Source organism: Kogia breviceps, chromosome 14 (assembly GCF_026419965.1).
Source record: "Kogia breviceps isolate mKogBre1 chromosome 14, mKogBre1 haplotype 1, whole genome shotgun sequence".
Classification (NCBI taxonomy): domain Eukaryota; kingdom Metazoa; phylum Chordata; class Mammalia; order Artiodactyla; family Physeteridae; genus Kogia; species Kogia breviceps.
The window spans coordinates 55,779,838-55,803,075 of record NC_081323.1 but is presented as its reverse complement, the minus strand read 5'-3'; the positions used below and the strand labels follow the sequence as shown (position 1 = coordinate 55,803,075).

The 23,238-nt window shown below is 45.9% G+C and overlaps 1 protein-coding gene across 4 annotated transcripts in view; it reads right to left on the bottom strand.

Moving 5' to 3' along the window:
• DNASE1 (deoxyribonuclease 1) overlaps positions 1-23,199 on the bottom strand; it is a 35,668-nt gene extending 12,469 nt beyond the window's left edge. For 2 of the 4 annotated variants that reach the window (XR_010836576.1, XM_067013449.1), the window contains exon 1: positions 5,848-5,998. The gene's annotated coding sequence lies outside the window, so the exon portion shown is untranslated. Of the gene's footprint in view, positions 1-5,847; positions 6,001-8,214; positions 8,657-22,647 lie in introns of those variants that run through there. The other 2 variants (XM_067013450.1, XM_067013448.1) reach the window with 2 other exon arrangements.
• Positions 23,200-23,238: the final 39 nt, after the last annotated feature.

Here is a 23,238-nt window from a genome sequence, read left to right as displayed (position 1 = left end):
CTGTCTCCCCATCTTGAGATCCTTTTTTGCCGTGTGAAGTTAATAGTTTGCAGGGATTAAGACATGGATATATTTTTGGGAGTATTATTCAGCCCATCACCCAATCCATGGGGGCTCTGCCCCATTTCGGGGTTGGGGGTTGGGGGTTGTGGTCTCCAAGGACAGCCCTGCAACTGGGAAGGCTGGGTCCCTCCCTGGAAAGGAAGGGTCTTGCAGTATAAAGGGGAGTGTAGGGCTACGGGGGACTGGGGGTCAGGGAGCAGGAGGGGCCTGAGGGGAGCAGTCAGCAGGAGCCAAGGTCAAAATCAAAGTGCCATGGATGTGGTCAGCTGGTCATGAAGTAGGAGGACACAGAAGGATTAAAAACAACTCAGAAAGTAAACCAACCTCAACAAGACCAGAACCCCCTGAAGTAATGAGAACGTGCTGACGGACGGCTCCAGCAGTCAGTAGGAATGCCAGTCAGCTCATGTGTACCCTGATATGGCATCTACAACATGGGGTCACGTGGCCTGGCCCTCAAGCTGCCAGAAGCCCCACTGCAGCCCTTCGCAAAGGTTTGATTGCTGACTCTCCTGTTTAAAATCCCCGAGGCTTCAAGTGTGTCAAAATCCAGACCCCAACCACCAGGCAAGACCATCAATGTATTCAGTGTAGGTGTCTTGACACTTTTCTTCCATAGGTATCTTTCCTGGACACACAGTTGCCAGACCTTTTGAGGGGAGCATGAGAACAAACCAGTAGGCGGCAGAGCCATGGCTCACACAGAAGACACCCAGACCCCCCAGTTTGCAGCATGTGGGACACAGGCACCTGTCTGTTGGCACCCCTGTCCCCCTCTCAACCAAATGCTGCCCCTTCTCTGGGAGGTGCCCTCCCTCCCCAACCTGTCAGAAGAAGGGTCCCAATGGTGGCCTCACTTGCACGAAGTACCAAGCTCTGCTGCCATATTGGCTGCTCTGAGTCAGGCCCACAATAGAGGCAGGCAGCACAGCCGGGAAGAGCTTGGCCCAGGAGTTAGGGATTTGGGGCCCAGACCAGGCTCACCCACCGCACCTTCAACCACTTTGAACCTCAATATCTTCATCTATAAAATGGGGATAAAACTGTCACTGCTTTCCTCTTAGGTTTGTCTTAAGGATCAACAGACATAACATATTCTACAGAAGAATCATTTCATATCTTAAAAATTCATCTTATCCCTAAGACCAGTAACCTTTCCATCACCCTTTTAACTTTCCCTCATGGACCTCTTTTCCATTTGTATCAAGTCAGCTGTTGCTGTGTAACAAGCAACCCCAGAATTCAATATGTATGGCAGTATGCATTCTTTTTCCATGCTTACAGGTCTGTAGGTTAGCTGGGAGGGCTCTGCTCCCTGGGCCTCCCTCTGGGGTGGGGAGGCACTGCGCTGAGGGGCTGCAGCTAGCATATATGCTATTCTAACATGGTGGAAGGTGGAAACTTCCAGAGAGGTGAACAGAAATACATGATGCCTCCAGAAGCCTAGGCTCAAAATTTGCACGTTGCCACTTCTGCCCACATTATTTTGGTCTTAGCAAGTGACAGGGCCAAACCCAACACCAATGGCAGTCAGGGGTACACTCCTCCCACGCCACGGTGGAGACAGAATGGGTTCCAGGGAAGGGAGGAAGCCCAGTGCTACTGGCATTTTTCAATGTCACATCAGCAGGGAAATGGGTGCAGACAGCAGACCGCTTTCTCTGATCAGGGTGAGCTATTTCTACATCAACCCTGAGAGTCTACCACCCTCTTTAGTTAAACTAAACCTGTTCAGATACAGGAAGGGGAAATGACGCATCACACTGAAGTAATTAAGTCACAGTCAGGTCTTGAGTTCTGAGGCATTTTAAATCAAAGGATAGGGCTTCCCTGGTGGCGCAGTGGTTAAGAATCCGCCTGCCAATGCAGGCGACACGGGTTTGAGCCCTGGTTCAGGAAGATTCCACATGCCGCGGGGTAACTAAGCCCGTGCGCCACAACTACTGAGCCTGTGCTCTACACCCTGCGAGCCACAACTACTGAAGCCCGCACGCCTAGAGCCCATGCTCCACAACAAGAGAAGCCACCACAATGAAAAGTCCGCACACCACAACAGAGTAGCCCCCACTAGCTGCTAGAGAAAGAGAAAGTCCACACACAGCAACAAAGACCCAACTCAGCCATAAATAAATAAATAAATTTATAATCAATCAATCAATCAAATGAAAGGATAAAGAAAAAATCCTCTAAGCACTGAAGCTGGGAACACAATAGCTTCAAAGGGACATTTGCCATGTGCAGGCTGTTGGGCTGTGAGGGCAACAGTGAGTGCCACAAGACCCAGTGAGCCATCCCAAAGAATTGCTGGGGGGGGGTGTGTGTGTGACTTGCACGTCCACAGACCCAGAGGGAAAAGGGAAGGGCACAGAGCTGCAGTTTCTAAACAATGCACTGAAGAACCCCCAGCCCACAGTGAACTCGTAGGCATAGCAGGATGCCTTTTACTTTTGAGGAAAACGGTGATACTAAACATCTCTGAACACTTCATGGTTTCAACATCATATCTTGCTACATGATGTGGAAATAGTGGAAATCCTTTCCACTATTTCATGTCTTCAAAGTTAGGTTTCTGGCAGTTATTGAAAAAGCAATTACTGTGTAAGAATCAATGTGGAAAAAGCAACAAGGGTGGCAGTGTCCATTCTGATTCCAAGAATCAAGAAGAGCCGACAGGCACACGTTCCACCCATAAATAGTTACTTAAAAATGAAATGAAAAAAATTTTAAGTTTACATTATTTTCCAATATCTACTGTAAGTTGCTAGGATGTCAATACTTAACTTGTTTGGACTTATGTATTTTAAAATGGAACTGTTAGGTACTTCTTTTGGCCTATAAATCCCTTAAAATAATTATTGAACCTTAACTAGAGGTGCTCTGAACTGCGAGTTTGGGAACCTCTAGATCTAACATACACAGTGGGTATACCCCCCTCCCACTATGGCCCGGCCTCCACCCAGATGCTCAGATACCTGAGGCTCATTTGGGTCCCTGCTTTCTCTCAGCCCCACCCCAAATGCATCCTGAGTCTACAGTCCTCTCTGGTTCTGCAGCTGTGACACCTGTCCTTCGCTGAACACAAACAAATCCGCCCATTGGTCTCCCTGCTCCCAGAAACTCTCTTCACAATCCCAGTATCCACACAGCACATCTTGTAAATGTGCAATCAGATCACCTTTTTCTGCTGCTTAAAATCTGTCATCAGGGGACTTCCCTGGTGGTCTAGTGGCTAAGACTCCATGCTCCCAATGCAAGGGGCCTGGGTTCGATCACTGGTCAGGGAGCTAGATCCCACATGCCGCAACTAAAGACCCCACATGCCACAACGAAGTTCCTGTGTGCCACAGCTAAGACCCAATGCAGCCAAACAAACAAACAAATAAATAATTTTTTAAAAAAATCTGTCATCGGTTTCTCATTGTCCTTACGAGGAAAGCCAGGGCCTACCAGGACTTACGCGATGCCAGCTCAGGGCGCCGTTCTGCACGCAGAGCTACCCACCCTGTCATCCCAGTTCACCTCACTATCACCTCCTCTTCAGGGAGGTTGCCCTCTCCCCAACCCAACCCTGCCACCAGCACGGTCCCAATGTCATCTTTTCCATGACCCTTATCACTTGGTTTCCTTGTTTTAGTGTTTGCTCTTACTTGCTTACACCAGTTGAAGGCGGCCTCTGGACTAGAACACAATCTGCACAGGAGCAGGGACCTTGTCAATCTCGTCCACGAAACTGACCAGGCCTAAAACAATGCCTGGAAGGTAGAAGGCTCTGTGCTCACCTGTTCCTCACCTCCTGTCCCCCAACCTCCCATGAGAGAACGTCCCTTCCTCATGGACCCTCCAGAGAGAACCCAGCATGGCTTCCTCTCCTGAAGCACAGGGGACACTGCAGGGCATCCAAGTGGCTTCTGGGCACTTGGCCTGAGCTGACCAGAAGCTCCCAGGAGCCAGTGGCTGTTGTGTCCTCCCTCACCCAGATATGACCTGGATTCCTCCTCTCCCCTCAAAAGGGGTGATTGATGGCCCCAAGACAGGGCATTTTAGAGGACAAAGGGGCTTGCATCTTTTACTTGAGATAAAAGGCCGATGTCTTTGCTGTGACATTGCTTTAATCCATGTTAGCCTGTGCAGGTCAGCAGTCATCTCTCAGCTCAGCCACTGGCCTTGGCCCATGACCCCACCTTAGCTCACCATCCCTCTTTAATTTATTTCTGTTCGTTAGAAGGAAATCATTAACCCAGGATGGAAAATTTCTCAGAACATGTGTGTGAACTGCTACAATCCTCAACAGTTTCAAGGTAAAGCTCAGCACAGCCCCAACCCTGCTCCCTCACCCCTAGCTACGTCAGTGCCCATCATGTCAGTGGAACAGGCAGCACTCGGGTTCCATGGTCCACGAGCCTGAGTAGCAATGTGCACGCCCCTTGCAAATCACAGACAAGCCTCCCCGTCCCACCAAAGGCATTTTCTAAGGTGCATGTTGGAGAGATTAGCATACCTTTAGCCTGAGCCCATGAGCACAAAGTTCCTGTTGCCTGAGACCCTTAAAGATTTCACTAGAGTCATGGAGCTCAATGACTAGACTCCCAATGTGCTGGTAATGTTTCCAACAAGGCTGCAATGGAAAGCAATCCCCAAATTCCCAAGCCCCCTCAGTCTCTCCCAAGCACAAAGAGCCTGTTCAGCAGGCCCGCCCACCACTGCCCAACGGGTCTACAGAAGGGCTCAGAGGGCCCAGGACAAGGAAGCTCACAGGATAGTGTGAGCTGGTCATGGTGGGGTTTGCAGAGATATTTTCTACTGATCTATCTTCCAGTTCACCAGTCCTTTCTTCAGCTGTCTCTCATATACTTTTAGAATTGTTTTGTTTTGTTTTGTTTTTTTCTGGTACGCGGGCCTCTCACTGTTGTGGCCTCTCCCGCCGTGGAGCACAGGCTCCGGACACGCAGGCCCAGCAGCCGTGGCTCACTGGCCCAGCCGCTCCGCAGCATGTGGGATCCTCCCAGACCAGGGCACGAACCCATGTCCCCTGCATTGGCAGGCAGACTCCCAACCACTGCGCCACCAGGGAAGCCCTCTAATCTACTTTAAAATCCACCTACTGAATTTTAAATTTCAGTTATTGCACTTCGAATTTTCATTTAATCTTTTATGAATTCTAATTCTCTGTGAAGCTCTCCATCTTACCTATTTCAATATGTTAGTCAGTTATTTTAAAGTCCATGTCTGCTAACTCCAATATCTTATCTCCTGTGGGTCTGTCACTCTTCCCCCCCACTCCCCCCATCCTGTTTCTCAGTGTACCTAGTAACTTGACAGATTGTCAGGCACTGTGTGTGACAGATGGTTGAGGATCAGGATGGTGTCTCCCTCCAGGGTGGGCAGCAGAGGGGAAGGCCACCTCAAGCCACTCCAGGGCTCAGCTAACACTAAACTCATTCCACAGTCCTTGTAAAGTCCAATCTACCTGTGGTCCCCAAAGGTTCAAGCTGAGAGCCTGGTATTTCTTAGGGCCATTCCTCCTTGGCAGGCTCTGAACTCTTCCCTAGCATCATGAAACTGCCAAAAAGCCAGCTCTGCTTTTTTAGCCACTTTCTGCTTCTCTGGCCTCCTCCCTCTCAGGGATCTTGGCCCTCAGGTCCCACTGCCTCAGCAGGCCCAAACCCCCAGCTCAGTCTCCCCAGTCCCGCAAGGTTATGCAGAGCTCCTCTGGCTTCTCTGCCTCTGAGCAGCTGCCCCTGCCCAGCCCCAAAGGGAGAAGCCAGTGCAGGAAATAGGACTCACCTCTTCAAGCTCTCCTCTGAGTTGCAGGTGCCAGGGTAGTGCTCCAGTCCTACAAGCAGATGCCTTCTGAATTACGGCCAGTTCCTTGAGTCCTCATCAGGCATTGGTCTGCCGTAAGCTACTCCATTGCCAGAAGCAGTCTGTTTTCATTACCTGGAATGAGTCACTGAAGTAGAGAGCTGGAGAGGATATGGTTGATAACTAGGCAAGCCGGTCCAACTAGCAGGCTGTGTGGACATCTCTGAGCTATAAATGTCCTGTGCAGATGTATGCCACCCAATAAGAGGTGGCCAGAAGGCAAACAGACCATCCCTTCCTGCCCGACCAAGAGTCTCTGGGACTGAAGATCTCCATATCCTGTCCAAAACCCACAGCATTTGTTCTCATCAGCCACTCCTCAAAGTGAAGATGGCGTAGTGCCAGGACATAGCAATTCTGTATTCCATAAACTTGTTCTACAGCTCCTCAGAGAATGGAGCATCTGTCCTCAGCTCAGGTTTACTACCTCACTCCTAGAGAAGAAGCCTTGGGGCCTGCAGACTGCCAGCTCCAGGCCTGTTTCCTTTCTGGGGACTCTGCACCCTTAGCCAGATGGGCAATGCTGGTTTCTGAGAACTGTAAGTACCTGCTATGCTTCCTGCCCAGGACAAGGCACGGGGTTTATCTATAGACACTATAGTTTATTTCACATTGACAGTTTCAACAATGTTTCCCAAAGGGGATCCTGCCTCAGGGCCTTTGCACTGTTCTACCTGAGCACTCTGCTTCCAGATGGCTACATGGTTTGTCCCTCCCTTGACTTGAGCCTCTGCCCAGATGTCACCCTATCATAGCATCCTACTTAGTAGCAGGTTTTGTTCCACTGTTCTATCTCCTTTACCCTGCTTATTTTTTCTTGCCCAACAATCACATCTAACATATAATGTATGGTCAGTCTCATCCCACTGGACATAAGTCCCACAAGAGGTGGGGCTTATGTAGCAGCACCTAAACAAGGCCTGACCCATAGCAAGTGCTCACCAACTACTTGCTGAATGAAAAGATGAATGTCAGGCAGGGACTTTCTTGACAGAACAATGTCTCTAAATGCTCCAACCTCTTCAGCTGCTCTGGTTGTGCCCATTTAAGTGTGAGCATCTCACACAAGAGGAGCCCAACTTTGGTCCTACCTGATGACTAAGTAAAGGAACAGGCTCCTGCCACTGGCCCAGGCTCCTCAGCCTCCACATCCCAAATCCTGGTGGGATGGAGACACGTAACCAAGAGCGACAGGGGAGCACCAAAGTTACAGCTCTTAACGGGAGGGGAGCAGAGGGGAAGGAGGCTTTCCGTGGAGTAAGTGGCCATCAGAACAATACTCATGTAAAGTGCAGCCAGACAGCAAAGAGCTCAGAACAACTCCGCCCTGTCATGGAAGTCCCAGGCAAAGGCTGAGGATTGACCCTAGAGAGGAGGTGGTACGGGCCCATCTCCATGGAGAGGAGGGGGGTGCCCATGCCTGAGCCGGAGCCCAGCAGGACTCTCACAAGGATCTATGGCCCCAGGGGCCGATGCCCGTGTATGGTACAGCCCCACGATGCAGCAGCCACCACAGCTCTCACCACAGACCCTCAGACCAGTGTCCCAAGTGCAGTGTGTCTTTCCAACTCTGCCTACTCCTTCCTGGATGAGCAGCTAGGGAAGGCTGGTACCATGTCTTCCCCACCTCCCCTGGTCACCGTGCCTACTAGTCATCAGCCTCTGCTCACCCTCTATTATCTAAGCATCTCTGGACCTCAGAATATAGGACATTGAGCAATGTGGTCCCACCAGTGAGGAGAAGACCACGGTCCCTGAGCTCCCCTGGGTACCTCTCCCTGCCCCCCACTACCATGGGACGCTGTGAGCTGTAATGTTCCTATAACTCAGCTTCTCTTGGGGGTGGGAATATGGGCAGTGAGAGCCTGTGTGGGGCTCAGTCATGTGAAGAGAAAGGGTCCCACTGAACCATTCTCCCCCCGCGCCTCAGCTTCCCCCTACCCAGCCTCCAGGGCAGTCACCTCATCGGGCCTGCTGTGAGGGAAGGGTGCTGCGCTTGTCCTGTCCAGGCACGCCACCAGTGTGAGGGCTCCCCAAAGGGCCTGCCAAATGTGGGCAGACATAGGGCCCTGCCCCCATTTCTCTACCCAAAGGTCCAGACACTGCCCCAGTGAGGGGGCCTGAGGCATGTAGATTCCCGGCTACTAGAAGAGGATGTGCCCCCAGGAGAACAGGAAAGGCAGCCACAGAGACCTCTGCCTCCTCAGGAATCATAGGGCTCTGGGCTCTGGGGAATGGCACTGGATCTCACCCCACTTCTATACCAGCTTAGAAAACGTGTCCACTTACCTGTGAGCCTGGCTTTCCAGACTCTCTTCCCCAGGGCCTGCATAAAAGCACAGTCGCCAGTCAAGGGACAGGGCCTTAGGCAGGAGCAGCAATGACCTCAGGATGCCAGGAATGAGCCCAGTCCTGTGCCCTCCCACCTGGTCCTCTGGCCAAGGCCAGAGTGTCCTGAGGCGGGTGCCTTGTCGGTCTGGCTCCCCATTGTCCAAAGACTGCTGAAGTCGTAGCAGGCCATAGAGGAGGTCTACGCAAAGGCATTGGTGATCGGTTGTTTCTTCACTTGGGCTCCTGTGAGGTGGCACTGATCTTCGCAGGTGCCTCAGCCCACAAATGACACAGTGCAGAAAGCTGGTAAAATGCAAATTTGCTGGGGAGCCAACACCAGACTGCCACCATGTCACTCCCTCACAGCCTGTGCCATCTTGCTGCTCCCATTCACACGTGACTGGTTTAAAAAGAAGAAAAAAGGGAGCGTTAATGTCAGTCAACTTAGCTACAGGGTACCAACTTGTCCTGAAATTTCATCAGGCTGTTTCATTTGTTTGTGTGTTTATTCACTCATTCAAGATGGAGTAACAGGGGCCCTAAACAACAAGAAAGCTGGACAAGAGATGATGTGATGGTTTTCAGTCACTGGATCAGTACAGGACAGTGATCCCAGGGAGAAGGGACACCAACACACTGGACCCTATGATTTTTGTGTTTGTGGTCGGGGGGGGGGAGGGGGGATGGTGTTGCACCGCGTGGCTTGTGGGATCTTAGTTCCCCGACCAGGACTGAACCCGGGCCCACAGCAATGAAAGCACCAAGTCCTAACCACTGGATCGCCAGGGAACTGTGGGCCCTATGACTGACCAGCCATAGCTGAGGCAGTTTCTAGGCTACAGTGCAGGGAAGGGAAACTCAGACCTGGCTGTCTCCTGAGTGGATGAGACACTGAGGAGGCCAGGGAGGCCCAGGGGGCTAGAATGTGTACAGCAAAATGTTGGGGAGCAGGGGGCGGTACAGAAAGCAGAGCTCCAGGATCCAAAGAGGATTCCCTCATGTCTTCAACTAAGGACTAGTCTGTACTGTGTAAGAAAAACTATGTGAGGAGGCTGGGGCAAGAACCCCTGGAAAGGAGCAGACAGAACAATCCCCAGAACTCACACAGGAAGGGAATAAACTGTGTTCCCACAAGCCACCATGGAAAGACTTCCTCATTCACAGGGTATTGGGTAGAATCCTCAGAAGGGCATCACTCTTAGTAATGAGGCTAAATTAGCTGTAGACCAAAGGCAGCTCTGGACCACCCTAATGCAGCTCGGGAGCAATCCTCTAAAGGATCAACTGATGCCAAGGAACTTAACTGGGTGCCAGACCAAGATTAATACTATTTGAAGGAATACAACAAAACCCAGCAACGAACAACATAAATTTACAATGTCTAGTAGCCAATAAGGAAATTGCCAGGTCTATCGGTCAGGGTACAGCCAGGGGACAGATACCACATGGTATTTTAAACAAGGGAAGTTTAGTATAAAGAAGTAACTATTTATAGGGAATCAACTAAAAGGAACCAAAAGAGAACTCTATAGAATACCCTACGGTGAAGGGAAGTATACAAGAGAACGACTCAGAGCTGTGAGATCACAGCTCACTGGACGGTGAAGTTTACTGGGCTGTCCCAGTCCAAGGCTGGGGGCTGAAAGCCACCTGAGAGGGTGCCAACAGAATTAGCTGGGAAGCTGTCTGCAGAGTGTGCTGGGAAGCCACCAGGGTGGAGGTGCTGATGAACTTACTAGAGAGCTGCCAGGAGGCCAGCTGGGGTACCCATGGAACTTGCCTGGGTTCCATGCAAGTGCCTACCCCCCTTCCAAATATATAAAGAGCCTCATCGCTGGCACCCAGGCAAGTGCTGCTGAATTTGCAGCTAGGAAGCTTCCTGAGAAGGTGCCACAGAAATTCACTGGGGGTGAGCCAATGTCACAAAACAGGAATGAGCAAAGCACAAAGAACAAGGATAACAGGCCCTTTCTCCTCCAGCGCCCTCCACTGACAAAGGTTAGTATCAGGCTAGCTGGCAAGGGAGGAATGTTCCAGTATCACAAGCCGGCGATGAAAGGTGGACTGACAACTGCTATACCAGGCATGTGAAAAAGAAGAAAATATGAATTATGACCATAAGAAAAAGCAATCAATAGCAACTGGCCTAGAAGTGACAGATATAAAGGAATTATCAGACAAGGACAATAAAACAGATATTATAAACATGCTTCATAAATTCAGGAAAGTAGAGGGAAACATGAACATAATGAGAGAAATGGAAGCTATAAAAAGACCTAAATGGAACTTCTAGAGATGGTATAAATATCTGAAATGCAAAAACACACAGTATGGGATGAACATCAGATCAACACTGAAAAAGATCACACAACTCAGGACTTCCATGGTGGTGCAGCGGTTAAGAATCCACCTACCAATGCAGGGAACATGGGTTCCAGCCCAGGTCTGGGAAGATGCCACATGCTGTGGAGCAACTGAAAATGAAAATGAAAAGCCAATGCTCCACAACTACTGAAGCCCACGTGCCTAGAGCCCATGCTCCACAACAAGAGAAGCCACCGCAATGAGAAGCCTGCGCACCGCAACGAAGAGTAGCCCCTGCTCGCTGCAACTAGAGAAAGCCTGCACACAGCAATGAAGACCTAACGCAGCCAAAAATAAATAAATAAATAAATTTTTTTAAAAAGAGGGGCATTACATAATAATAAATGGGCCAACTCTTCAAGAAGACATAATAATCCTCAATGTGTATGTACCTAATAACAGAGCTTCAAGATACATGAAGGAAAAACTGATAGAACTGCAAAAAGAGACAGATGAATCCACTATTATAGCTGCAGACTTCAACACCCCTATGACAGAAATGGACACATCCAAAAGGCAGAAAAGGACATAGCTGAACTCAACAAAACCATCAATCAACTGGATATAAGAGACATCTATAGACTACTTCATGCAGAAGAATATTCATTCTTCTCAAGTTCACATGGAATATTCACCAAGATAGACAACATTCTGGGCCATAATACATATGTTAACACATTTAAAAGAACAGACATCGGGCTTCCCTGGTGGCGCAGTGGTTGAGAGTCCGCCTGCCGATGCAGGGCACACGGGTTCGTGCCCCGGTCTGGGAAGATCCCACATACTGCGGAGCGGCTGGGCCTGTGAGCCATGGCCGCTGAACCTGCATGTCCAGAGCCTGTGCTCCGCAACGGGAGAGGCCACAACAGTGAGAGGCCCGAGTATCCCCCCACCCCCCCAAAAAAAAACAAGAACAGACATCATACAATGTATGCTCTCAGTCCACAACAGAATTAAATCAGAAATCAGTAACAGGAAAGGAGCTTGAAAATCCCCAAACACTTGGAGATTACATAACACATTCCCAAATAACACACAGATCAAAGGAGAAATTAAGAAATGTTTTGAACTAAATGAAAATGAAAATACAACTTATCAAAATTTGTGAGATGCAGCAAAAACAGTGCTTAGAAGGAAATTAATGGCATTGAATGCATGTATTAGAAAAGAAAAAATATCTGAACTCAATAATCCAAGCATCCACTTCAGGAAACTAAAAAAAGAAGAGCATATTAGTTCCAAAGTAAGCAGAAGAAAAGAAATAATGAAAATTAGAGGAGAAATCAATGAAGTTGAAAACAAGAAATAGAGAAAATCAAGAAACCAAAAGATAGTTCTTTGAAAAGATCATCGGTAAACCACTAGCTGAGCTAAGAAAAAAAAGAGAGAGGACACATATTACTAATAACCAAAATGAAAAGGAGACATGACTGCAGATCCCATGGGCATTAAAAAGATAATAAAGGAATAATATGAACAACTCTATGCCCACAAATGTAATAACTTAGAGCAGGGGTCCCCAACCCCCAGGCCACGGACCGGTACCGGTCTGTGGCCTGTTAGGAACCGGGCTGCACAGTAGGAGGTGAGCGGCGGGTGGGCAGGCAGGCGGGTGGGCTAGCGAGCAAGCGAAGCTTCATCTGCCACTCCGCATCACTCCCCATCGCTTGCATTACCACCTGAACCAACCCTCCCTCCCTACCCCGTCCGTGGAAAAACTGTCTTCCACGAAACTGGTCCCTGGTGCCAAAAAGGTTGGGGACCGCTGACTTAACAGGAAATGAACCAATCCTTGAAAGCACAATCTGTCAAAACTCACACAAACAGAAAGAGACAATCTGAGTAGGCCTAGATCTACCAAAGAAATGAACAAATAACCTTCCAAAACAGAAAGCATCAGGCCCAGATGGGTTCACTGGTAAATTCTACCAAATATTTAACAAGAAATTATACCAATTTTCCACAGTCTCTTTCAGAAGGTAGAAGCAGAAGGAATACTTGCTAACTTATTCTGTGACATCAGCATCACTCTAATACCAAAACACATTACAAGAAAAGAAAGTACAAATTAATCTCTCATGAACATAGATACAAAAACGTTCAACAAAATATAAACAATTAAAATCCAGGGACTTCCCTGGTGGCACAGTGGTTAAAAATCCACCTGCCAATGCAGGGGACACATGTTCGATCCCTGGTCTGGGAAGATCCCACATGCTGCGGAGCAACTAAGCCCGTGCACCACAACTACTGAGCCTGCACTCTAGAGCCTGTGTGCCACAACTTCTGAAGCCCGTGCACCTACAGCCTGTGCTCCTCAACAAGAGAAGCCACCTCAATGAGAAGCCTGCACACTGCAATGAAGAATAGCCCAAGCTCGCCGCAACTAGAGAAAAGCCCACGCGCAGCAACAAAGACCCAACGCAGCCAAAAATAAATTTTAAAAAATAAAATAAAATAAAATCCTAACACTGTATAAAAAGAATTATACCTCATGACCAAGTGGAATTTACTCCAAGTATGAAAGGCTCGCTCAACATTCAATAATCAATTAAGATAAATTCTCACACTGACAGGCCAAAGAAGAAAAATCACATGATCATAACAACACACATTTAAAAAAAGCATTTCACAAAATTCAATACTTTTTAAAAAACCATAAAAACTCAGCAAACTAAGAATAGAGAGGAACTTCCTTAATATGATAAAGATTATGCACATACAAGTTGGGACTTCCCTGGTGGTTCAGGGGCTAAGACTCCGTGCTTCCAATGCAGGGGGCCCGGGTTCAATCCCTGGTCAGGGAACTAGATCCCACATGCCACAACTAAGAGTTTGCATGCCACAACTAAAGATCCTGCATGCCACAACGAAGACCCGGTGCAGCCAAATAAATGAATAAATATTAAAAAAACAGAACCAAAAAATCTACAGGTAAGGAGTGACATCAGCAAAATGGAGGACTAGGAAGCTAAAAGCCCTTGTTCCGACAGAGACAATAAAAAACAATCCAAAACTGGCTGAACTAACTTTACAGGAGATCTGGAGAATAGTCAAATGTCTATAGCAGCCAAATGAATGTGCAATCAATGCCCACCCGCCTTGGCATGGCAGTGTCTTGGTCTAGAGGAGGCAGCAGACCAGTTCCCAGTTCCCTCCCTCAAATCAGAGGGAGCAGAGCTGACCTTATTTGCAATGTTCAAACCAGTCTTGGGACTGTCTGAAGGACTGATCTCTGTCCACCTAACTTGAATCTCAGGCAGAGAAAATCAAGAGGCACTAATCATGAAGGCTGCAAGGATTTCACACTCTGACATGCCTTGAGCAAGAGCTTATGAGTGAAGACATATAACAGATAACCTAAGGCCACAAACAGAAGCTGGAGATGAGACTCTTGGGAAGTTAAGACATTCAAAAACAGCTGTGTATAAAGAGGAAATGAAAAAAGCCACACACAGACCCAGGCAAAACAAATCCTAAGATGTGACCTTAAGCTTTCACCTGGGCTGATCCCTACTCAAAGCAAGTCCAGTCAATCAGTGAAGGACTGCCCAGGCACAACAGAGCCAGTCTTCAAGGACAGGGAAAGGTGGCTGTTTTTTTCAAATACCTAATTTTCAACAAAAACAATAAAAGGCAAACAAAGAAATAGGATAACATGGTTCATCCAAAGAACAATATAAACTGGCAAAAACTATCCCTGAGGAAGCACAAACATCAGATTTACCAGATAAACACTTTCTAACAGCTGTCTTAAATATGCTCAAAGAGCTGAAGGAAAACACAAAGAGGGAAAGCAAATCTGGAAAATACTATGAACAAAATGAGAATATCTACAAAGAAAGAAATTATAAGAAAGAACCAAACAAAATTCTGGAGCTGAAAAATATAATAAATGAATGAGAAAATTCATAGGTTCAACAGCAGATTTAAGCAGGCTGACGAAAGAATCAGAGAAGTTGAAGACACGTGAAATTATTGAGTCTGAGGATCAAAAAGAAAAAAGAATGAAGAGAAGTGAACAGATGGACTTCCCTAGTGGTGCAGTGGTTAAGAATCTGCCTACCAATGCAGGGGGCACGGGTTCGATCCCTGGTCCAGGAAGATCCCACATGCCATGGAGCAACTAAGCCCGTGCACCACAACTACTGAGCCTGCGCTCCAGAGCCTGTGAACCACAACTACTGAAGCCCGAGCACCCTAGAGCCTGCGCACCACAACTACTGAGCCCACGTTTGCAACTACTGAAGCCCCACACACTCTAGGGCCCGCATCCCGCAACTACTGAAGGGCATGCGCCTAGAGCCGGTGCTCTGCAACAAGAGAAGCCACCGCAATGAGAAGCCCACACACTTCAACAGTGTCCCTCGCTCGCCACAACTAGAGAAAGCCCGTGCGCAGCAACAAAAACCCAACGCAGCCAAGAATAAACAAAGAAATAAGTTCATTTTAAAAAAAGAAAGATATCAAAGCAATAGACTAACTTTACACCTTAAAGAAATAAGAAAAGCAAACTAAACCCAAAGCTAGCTGGAGGAAGGAAATAAAGAGTACAGTGGTAATAGAGAAAAACAAAACAACAGAGACCAGTTGCACTTCTATACACTAACAATGAACAATCCTAAAATGAAATTAAGAAAACAATCCCATTTACAATAGCATCAAAAATGTTTAAAATTATTGGGAATATGGGGACTTCCCTGATGGCACAGTGGTTAAGAATCTGCCTGCCGATGCAGGAGATACGGGTTTGGTCCCGGGTCCAGGAAGATCCCACATGCCGCAGAGCAACTGAGCCCGTGCACCACAACTACTGAGGCCATGCTCTAGAGCCCATGAGCCACAACTACTGAGCCCACATGCCACAACTACTGAAGCCCACGCACCTAGAGCCTGGGTTCTGCAACAAGAGAATCCACCACAATGAGAAGCCCACGCACCGCAATGAAGAGTAGCCCCCACTTGCCACAACTAGAGAAGGCCCACACACAGCAACGAAGACCCAATGCAGCCAAAAACAAGTAAACAAAATAAATAAATTTTTAAAAAAATACTTGGGAATAAACTTAATCAAGGAGGTGAAAGACTTATAAACTGAAAAATACAAATCATTGCTGAAAGGAATTTTAAAAAGACATAAATACATGGAAAGACATCTCACATTCACGGATTGGAAGACTTAATTTTTTTAAAAAATAAATTTATTTATTTTGGCTGTGTTGGGTCTTTGTTGCTGTGCGCAGACTTTCTCTAGTTGCGGCAAGCGGGGGCTACCCTTCGTTGCAGTGCGCGGGCTTCTCATTGTGGTGGCTTCTCTTGTTGTGGAGCACAGGCTGTAGGTGCATAGGCTCAGTAGTTGTGGCTTGTGGGCTCTAGAGCACAGGCTCAGTAGTTGTGGCGCACTGGCTTAGTTGCTCTATGGCATGTGGGATCTTCCCAGACCAGGGCTCGAACCCGTGTCCCCTGCATTGGCAGGCAGATTCTTAACCACTGCACCACCAGAGAAGTCCTTAATATTGTTAATAAGACGTTAGTACTACCAGAAATTATCTACCTATTTAAGTAATCCCTATCAAAACCTCAATGACTTTTTTTTTCACAGAAATAGAAAAAACTGTCTTAAAATTTGTATGGAATCTCAAGGGACCCCCAAATATCCAAAACTACCTTGAAATAGTAGGACAAAGTTGGAGGTGTGTCTCAAACTTCCTGATTTCAAAACTTAGTACAAAGCTACGGTAATCAAAACAGTGTGAAACTAGCATAACGACAGACATATAAACCAATATAATAAAGAGCCCAAAAATAAACACTTGCATAAGGTCAAGTGATTTTCAACAACAGTGCAAGACTATTCAAGAGGGAAAGAACAGTCTTTTCAACAAATGGTACTGGGAAAACTGGATGTCCACATGCAAAAGAACGAACTTAGCCCCTTGCCTCATTTTATAACAAAAAATAACTCAAAATGGACAAAGGCCTAAATGTAAGAGCTAAAACTATAAAAACTCTTAGAAGCAAACATAGGGTAAAACGGCACAACATTGGATTTGGCAGTGATTTCTTGGATATTACACCAAAATCACCAACAAAAAAAAACATAGGTGAACTGGACTTCGTTAAAATTAAAAACTTTTGTGCATCAAAGGACACTATCAGGAAAGTGAAAAGACAACCATGAAGTGGGAGAAAATATCTGGGAATCATTTATCTTATTACAGTCTGGTATTCAGACTATATAGAGAACTCCTACAACTAAACAACAAAAACCAAACAACCAAATTTAAAAATGGACAAAGAAAAAAAAATGGGCAAAGGACTTGGATAGACATTTCTCCAGATATGCAAATGGCCAATAAGCACATGAAAAATGCTCATTATCATTAATTAGCAGGGAAATGCAAATCAAAACCATGATGAACTATCACTATCCACCCATTAGAATGGCTATCATTTAAAAAAAATTACAAGTTTTTATGAGTATATGGAGAAATTGGAATCCTTATGCACTGTTGATAGGGATGCAAAATGGTACAGCCACAGCAGAAAACAGTACTGAGATTCCTCAAAAAATTAAACATAGAATTACCATGATCTAGCAACTTCATCTCTAGGTACCCAAAAGAATGGAATGATGAAAAAGTTCTGGAGATGGACAGTGTGTGGATAGTGGTGATGGTTGTACAACAGTGTGAAAGCATTTAATGCCACTGAGTTGTATACTTAAAAATAGTTAAAATTGTAAATTTTATGTTACATATATTTTATCATGATGAAACACCATTCAGCTAACAGCGTACTTAACAGTGAGAAATTAGATGCTTTCTTACTAAGAATGCCTTATTTTTACCACCCCCATTACTGGAAGTCCTAGGTAATACAACAAGAAAAGGAGAAAACAGTTATACAGATTGAGAGGGAAGAAATAAAATAGCCTTTGTACGTAGATGACATGATTCTCTATGTAGAAAATCCCAATGAATCAATAAAAAAAATCCCTCCTAGAACTAATAAATGACTATGTCAAAGTTGGACAACACAAGATTAATATACAAGGGGCTTCCCTAGTGGCACAAGTGGTTAAGAATCCACCTGCCAATGCAGGGGACACAGGTTCAAGCCCTGATCCGGAAGATCCCACATGCCACGGAGCAACTACTGAGCCTGCACTCTGGAGCCCATGCGCCACAACTATTGAGCCTGTGCTCTAGAGCCCACAAGCCACAACTACTGAAGCCTGTGCGCCTAGAGCCTGTGCTCCGCAACAAGAAAAGCCACCACAATGAGATGCCCGTGCACCACAACAGAGTAGCCCCCACTCGCCATAACTAGAGAAAGCCCGCATACAGCAACGAAGACCCAACGCAGCCAAAACTAAATAAATAAATAAATTTATTTTTAAAAAGATTAATATACAAGGGTCAGTTCCTTTCTTATCTACCAGCAACAGGACTTCTGGTTTCTAGTTCTGCATGTGAGGAGCCTGGAAGTCACCACTCTGTCCTGAACACCTTTTTTCCAAGTCTTCTGAGCAAATACCTATGAAGAGAATTACTGGGTCATATGGTAATTCTAGGTTTACCCTGTTAAGGAACCACCAAACTGGTTTCCACAGCAGCTGCACCATTTTGCACCTCTAGGAACGTATGAGGGTTCCAATTTCTCCACATCCTCACCAACATTTTTCTGTTTGGGGGGTTTTGGCTTTTTTTTTAATGGCTGTCCTAATGGGTGAGAGATGGTATCTCATGGTGGTTTTGATTTGTATTTCTCTAATGACTAATGATGTTAGCATCTTTTTATGTGCTTGTTAGCCATTTATATACCTTCTTTGGAGAAATGTCTATTCAAGTCCTTTGCCCATTTTCTTTTTAAAGATTATTATTTTTTAAAATTTTATTTATTTTTTGGCTGTGTTGGGTCTTCACTGCTGCACACATGCTTTCTCAAGTTGCGGTGAGTGGGGGCTACTCTTCGTTGTGGTGGGTGGGCTCCTCATAGTGGTGGCTTCTCTTGTTGCAGAGCACAGGCTCTAGGCGCGTGTGCTTCAGCAGTTGTGGCGCATGGGCTCAGTAGTCATGGCACACGAGCTCTAGGGCTCACGGGCTCTAGAGCACAGGCTCAGTAGTTGCGGTGCATGGGCTTAGTTGCTCTGTGGTATGTGGGATCTTCCCAGGCCAGGGATTGAACCCGTGTCCCCTGCATTGGCAGGCAGATTCTTAACCACTGCACCACCCAGGGAAGTCCCTCTGCCTATTTTCTAATTGGGTTGTTCCTTTTTGTTGTTGAGTGGTAAGAGCTCTTTGTATATTGTGGATACCAGACCCTTATAAGATATATGATTTTAAAATGTTTCCTCCCATTCTGTGGGTTTTCTTTCCCCTCTCTTGACAGTCCTCTTTGATGCACAAAAGCTTTAAATTTTGATGAAGTCCAGTTTATCTACTGAATTCTTTTGTTGCTTGCTTGTGCTTTTAGTGCTCTATCTAGAAACCATTGTCAAATCCAAGGTCATGAAGATTTACCTGTTTTCTTCTATGAGTTTTATAGTTTTACTCTTACATTTAGGTCTTTGATCCATTTTGAGTTAATTTTTCTATATGGTATGAGGTAAGAATCCAACTTCATTCTTTTGCATGTGAATATTCTGTTGTCCCAGCATCATTCGTTCAAGAGATTACTGTTTCCCCATCAAATGGTCTTGGCATTCTTGTCAAAAATCAATTGCCCATGAATGTATGGGTTTATTTCTGGGCACTTAATTCTATTCCGCTGATTTGAATGCCTGTTCTTATGCCATAGCACAGTCTAGATTACTATAGCTCTGTAAGTAAGTTTTGAAATCAGAAGTGTGCATCCTCCAACTTTGTTCTTTTTCAAGATTGGCTATTTAGGACCCCCTGCAATTCCATATGAACTTCAAGTTTTTCCATTTCTGCAAAAAAGGCTATTGGGATTTTGGCAGGTATTACACTGATCTGTAGATTGCTTGGGGGGAGTATTGCTATCTTAACAATATTAAGTGGAAGGTGACTTAATTTTAACATCAAAATTATGAGTGGCATTATCAACTTTATTAAGGAGAATGCTGTTCTGCAGTTGAGGTCAGTACGTCTGCATGCAATCTCCCCTCAAACTCATCTAGCAAAATTAACAGAAGTATACATCACACAAATGGCAGCAGTGGTAGACAGAATTGCAGCATAACCTAGAATGACTTTTGTACACTCTGACATGTGAAAAACTCATTTCCCCTCTGGATTTCAACAATTTTGGCAGTGTAGGAAACAGGATTATACAACAGTAAATAAAAGCTTATATGACCAAAGAACTGAGAATATAGACAACTCTTCCCTTGTTCAATCTGCCCTCTCCCCAACCCCTGCCAAGATAAATGAGAGGCAGCTGGGCAGGTTTTGGTTTTGTGACTTATAACCAAACCACAGACCTGGGAAAAGGGTCTTTCACTTCTTCCACAGAACTGTTTAAAACATTAACTCTGTGGAAGATGCCAGAAGTTTCCAAAAAGGAAATATTCCAGGAGGGTAATGAAGTGATAATCATAGCATATTCAACCTTTGCCTGTTTCCCTGGACCCCAAATCTACTCCTATGGGCTTCTATGGGCTTGGAAAACAGAGCCTCTACTTGGAATAACACTCTTTACATTGTGTCTAAATTTTTCCACACACTTCTGCATCTATTCTCTTTCTGAAAAACCATGTGAAGTTTATCAAACATAAGGACAATTCTGACCTTTTAATATATTAAATGTTCCTTCATGTCCCTGGCTTTAGTGTTTTGGCAGGGAAGTTCTGCCACAAACGCTGGCAGGGAGCAAACATGCAGTATTCTCAGTGAAATAACATGGACTCGATAACATTGTTTTTGGATATTGTCCCTCAGCTTAGTCACACTGGGTGACTCCTGTAATTCCAGTGGAAGAGTGTGAACCTCAGAGCTTCTGCTGGAGCTAAGTCACAATTGGGTCCAGGTCAAGGGGACTCCCATGGTTCACCTTGGGTCAAAGAGAAAGCTGCCCCAGAACTTTGTTCCTTGAAGGGAGGAATCATGTCTAACTCTAAATTCCAATCACCCCTCACTCAGCTTTTGGCATCTCTTTTATATTTAGCCTATAGGATTTGCTCAGTAGGTACTGGCTAAATGTAGTGACCATCACTCTCTAACTTAGAGACCATCAGAATCATCTGTGAAACTTTCAAAAGACACAGGCTGGGAACCCTACCCAAGATTTATTTAGCAAGTCTAAGGGTGGTGTTCAAGTATTCCAGTTTAAAATATTCCACAGGTAAATCAGTTGAGAAGCTAAGGTTTAAGGAACACTCCCCTCTCTAAACTACACTTCAATAACTCATTTTGCTTAAAATGGCCAGATTGAGCGAGTGACAGAGGGGAGAAAGGGAGCAGAGTTTTCTTCCCCAGGCTTCTAAGAGATTTAAATCCTAAATTGGAGAAAAATATGCATCACCTTCACAACTGTCCTTCACATCATCCCAGCCATGTCCCCATGCATTAATCAATTTTTTCTCCTGCACTGTATGATGTTTTGACATCTTAAAAATCTCGCTGGTGGGGAGAGACTAAGCTTCCCAGGACTAGCTAATTCCCAAAGATAGTAATCAATTTACTTGGGAGCAGCCTCTCATATGCACACTCATCAATTCCTTTATCTCCCACAGATGAAGTCAATATTGCCCCTGCCCTGAATCATCCCAGGCCAGGTACCAGGCAACTAGGGACCATCCCTGTAGCCCAAAGCCCACCACAATTACTCAAACTAGCTACCCCTAAACTGTTTACCCTGCCCTGCCTTGCCTTTTTCAGTGAATAAGACTCCAACCTAGGCTTTCCCCTCATTCCTGCTTCTGCCTCCTGACCAAAACCTTCCCTGTGTGGCATGGCATGCCCTCTTCTCTATGGAACTGTAATATATTTTTCTTTCAATGGCACTGGCTTCTCCGTGTTCTCACCCAGTCACCTCTTATAAATTAATATCCCACTGGTACAGATGAGACACTCCACCCATATTGGAAACCATATTACAAACTAACTTAGGTTTCCAAAACCAGAGAGCAAGTAACACCTCCTAGCACCTTCATACATAGAAAGTTCTTCGAAATTCTATTAGCATTTGAAACTCAACACTCAGAACTAAATGCTGTATGACCCAGCAATCACTCTTAGGTATATACCCAAGAGAACAAAAACACAAACACTCATACACGAATGTTCACATGACCATTAGCTGTGATAGCCAAAACGTGGAAACAGTTCAAATGTCCATCAACTGATAAATGGATAAATAAAATGTTGTATACCCATAAAGGGGAATATTATCCCGTCATTAAAAGAGCTGAAGAATTGATTCATGCTACATGGATGACATTTAAAAACATTACATTACTTAAAAACATTACATTAAGTAAAAGCCAGACAGAAGGCGACATATTGTACGATACCATTTATATAAAATATACAGAATAGGCAAATCCATAGAAACAGAAAGTAGATTGGTGGTTGCCAGAGGGAGTAAGGGGGAATGAGGAATAACTGCTCAGGGGTACAGAGATTTCTATTTCGGATTATAAAATGTTCTGGAATTAGATTGTGACGCTGGTTGCAAAACCTTGTGAATATACTAATAACCAACACTCTAAAAGAGTGAATTTTAAAATATGTAAATTATATCTTAAGGAAAAAAGCTAAATGTATTAGCTCCCTTCCAAAACTACTCTTTCTCCTATGCTCATTATTTCAGTAACTAGGACCACGTTCTACTCAGATGCTCAGTCCAGAAAACTATAATTTTTTTTCCCAAAAACCTACAAATGTTAACAACTAATTAGGTCACGGAAATTCAAACGTCTTAATATCTCTCCCTTCCCCCACTCCAACTCCTAATTCAGGCCGCGCTCATTTCTCGCCTTCATTACAGCAGCTTCCTAATGGGTCTCCTGGCCCCCAGGACTGCCTCTCCAGATCAATTTTTACATGCAACTAGACCCACCTTTAAAAACAAAATCTTTCCCGGCTCTCAATGACCCCAGGTTGAAGTTAGAACCTTTAGTAGATTTATAAAGTCTCTCAGACTTCAGCCCGCGGCGAACCTCTCTCCGGCTTCACGTTCCCCTCACGCCCGGACAGCCTGCACCTGGCAGCCTGGAGAGGGTGGATATAGCCTCGGCCCCGGCCCGCATTGGGCGACCCGGGCAGGCCTCAACCTGCTCGCAAGCGTTTCGGGAAGGAAGATCTTCCCTCACCCCCCACCCCCCTCTCCCAGCTCTGGCGCCTCCGTTTACCCGTCGGCTCCTCAGGCAGCTACGCTCTGAGGGGCCGCCAATGAATCCACATACATTTCCTGTGTGAACCGTGGTGCACCCAAATTTCAACTTAAAACTGCGGCGGAGCCCTAAACTCACCCCAACTCTTCCTCAACAGTTAATAGACTTTGACGGGCGCCGCCTAGAAACGCTGTCACATGGCCCTCGGCCGCCGCGCTCCGCCTAGTCCCGCCCTGCGCGACGTGGGCTGGCTCTCTGCCGCTCGCCCCGGCCCCGGAGGAGGATGGGAAGCGAGCGTTGTGGATCACTCTGCGCCT